This window comes from Galeopterus variegatus, unplaced genomic scaffold (genome assembly GCF_000696425.1).
Source record: "Galeopterus variegatus unplaced genomic scaffold, G_variegatus-3.0.2 Scaffold10785, whole genome shotgun sequence".
In the NCBI taxonomy this organism is placed as follows: Eukaryota; Metazoa; Chordata; class Mammalia; order Dermoptera; family Cynocephalidae; genus Galeopterus; species Galeopterus variegatus.
In genome coordinates this window covers 30,099-32,971 of record NW_007736896.1, presented here as the reverse complement: position 1 = coordinate 32,971, position 2,873 = coordinate 30,099, and positions in this window count along the sequence as shown.

Sequence of the window (2,873 nt, the reverse complement as noted above, 5' to 3'; positions counted from 1 at the left end):
GTCTGTATGTGGGACCCGAACCCTCGGGCGGGAGCGCCGCCGCGCTTCCCAAGCGGCGCACAATCCATTGCGCCACCGGGCCGGCCCCATCTTTCAGGTTTTAATGTTGCTTTGTGACTTCTTTCTTGATCAGGAGTGCCAAAAGTTGATTTATTTCAATATTCTTTTAAATCAGTGTTTGATTCCGTTGATTTTCTTCATTTTATTCTGCTGCTTTTATCTTTACAAATTCTGTTGATGGTTCAACAAATATTTACTGGAAATCTGCTCTTTCCCAGGCACTACCGTAGGTGCTTGGAGATAACTGATAACTGTAGGCAGTCAGATGCAGCCTTGTGCCCGTAGAAACTACACTCTAGTGTGAGCGGCAGATGGTGGCCAAGGGGGCAGGAAGGGGAGGCAGAGGGACTGAGAAGTGGTGAGGACAACGATGTCCCTGGCAAGATCTGATTCAGGTGGAGTGCTAAGGCCTGTAGTCTTGTTGGAGTGGATTCGTGAAAGAAGGGGAGTGACGAAGGAGAGAGAGAAACAGAGGGATTGCAGATCATTTTTGGGGGGAGTTGGATTATAAAGGAGGAGAGAGAAACAGGGCAGTAGCTGAGGGTAAGGTCGAGGGAGAGTTTGTTTTTCCCGAGATGGGAACTGTGACAGCATGTTTGTCACCTGAAGGGAAGGACTGTGAAACTATTTGTGCAGTGGCCAGCAATCTCTCCTCTTCTGGCAGTCACATCCTTGCAGAAGCCTGAGGGGTGGGCTTTGGAGAGGGGCATCACTACTCAATCCAGTGTACAAGGAAGACCATGGATAGGAAAACAGGTGCAGGTTTGTGTTCTAGTTTTTCCATCTTCTTGATTTGCAAACTTAGTTCAGTTATTTGAAATCTTTATTTTTTTCCAAGAAAAATATTTCAAGTCACCCTGCATAAATTTGAGTCTGGGCTGTTCTCAAATTCTAAAGGATTTATGAAATATGTTTTTTAACTTTTAATTTTTACTGTTTATATCTTTTTAGCTATTAATTTCTAATTGTAGTCTACCATAAAAGAAAAACATGTAATTGATACTTTTCTGCTTTTTGATATGTGCTGCAGTTCCCTGTGTTTGAAAATAACTTATATTCTGTGTTGTTGAGGTCTAAAGAGTTTTTGCTCCATATTTTTAATAGATCATGTTTTCATCAATCCCTTTTGGTATTTCTATCAGTTTGTATACTATGGTCATTATGTACACAAAGATTTATATCATATTTTGCTAGTGGATTATACTGTTTTTTAATATGAACTATTGTATTTATTATTTTAATGATTTTTACTCTGAATCTTTGTATAATAATATTACTAAACCTGTTCTTTTTTTATTACTAGCATTTTTAGGATGTATATTTTTTCCTCTCATGTCTTCTCTAGTGTCTGTGGCAAATAGCATAATGCTGGTATTTTTGTGAACCCAATTTGAGAATCTCTGCCTTTTAATAGGTGAATCTAACAACCATGTATATTGTGATTGGTAGTAATTTTAGGCTTGTACTGGCAGCTGTGTGTGTGTGTGTGTATTTAATTTATCATACTGTCTTTGGTTAATCAGGTTTTCATTTTTCAGTAATTATTCCAAAATTCTAAAACACAACTTTCTGTAAGTATCTATAGGCACTTAGAATCTGTTTTCCTGGGCCGGCCCGGTGGCACACTGGAGAGTGCACCTCTTGGGAGTGCGGCAGTGCTCCCGCCGAGGGTTCGGATCCCATGTGGAGACCAGTGCCTGCTCACTGGCTGAGCGCAGTGCGGGCGCGACACCAAAGGTTGCGATCCCGTTGCCGGTCAGTAAAAAAGACAAAAAGGAAAAAAAAAAAAAAGAATCTGTTTTCCTCTGGACACTGACATACCTTTGATTTCCTTTGTTCCATTCCCTCAAAACTTTAAACGTGTTGCTCTGTTTCTTCACCTTTAGAGCTCCCATTGAGAAATTGGTTCCATTCGCATTCCTTTTTAAGTAATTTGTTTCTAGGGAAACTTTTAGGATTGGTCTTAAGCTTTGATAATCTGAAATTTCATTCAAGCTTGAATAGGGTCTTCGAAGAAAAAAAATAGGATTTAGGAATTTTTTTTTAATCCACAAGGTATTTTCTCCCTTTGGATCATGTATTTCATAGTTTTATCTCTTTTTCCTTTATTTCTCATGTGGTAGATTCATTTGGCTTCATCTTCTAGTCAACTGTTTGTTCTTCAGAGAGTTTCTTGGTTTCATACTTTTCTTTGAGACTGTTAACCTACCTCTGATGTGTAAATCTCTGGTTCTCTGAAGAGAGCTGTCTCAGGTAACATACTTTATGCTGGTAAGCAGAATCCATTACAAAGAGGCCAACTACTAGAGCGATGTCCTAGCCTAGGTGAGAAGGGATCTAGTACTAAAGGGGGAAGGTAAGGCAGAGATTTTTTTTTAAATTCTAAATATACCAAAACAGTTAGCAAGGTTGAATTTTTTTTTTTTTCAATCCAGGTGTAGTTCTGGAGAAGGGTGAAAGGACAGAGAGTGGGTGTCCCAGAGATAGCGGTGTAGGCTCTGAGAAAACATCTTCAAGCACTGGCATGCCCTGTTTCCTGCTATGGATGCAGAAAATAAACATAACTGAAGAGTATTAGGTGGACGGATTGGCTCTGGGGCTGTATAGAAAGGAAGCCGGTTGTACTGTACTCTCAGAGGCATTCTTGGATAATTCAACATTTGAGGTGGTAACAGGTAAAAAATAAAATAAAATAAAATAATAAAGGGGTCTTTTCCCTTCTTTATAATTTTCCATAAAGTAGAAGGATTTTTTTTCATTGCATGATTTTAGTTCTTCATGGTGATACACTAGAAAATAGAACAAATTTGTTG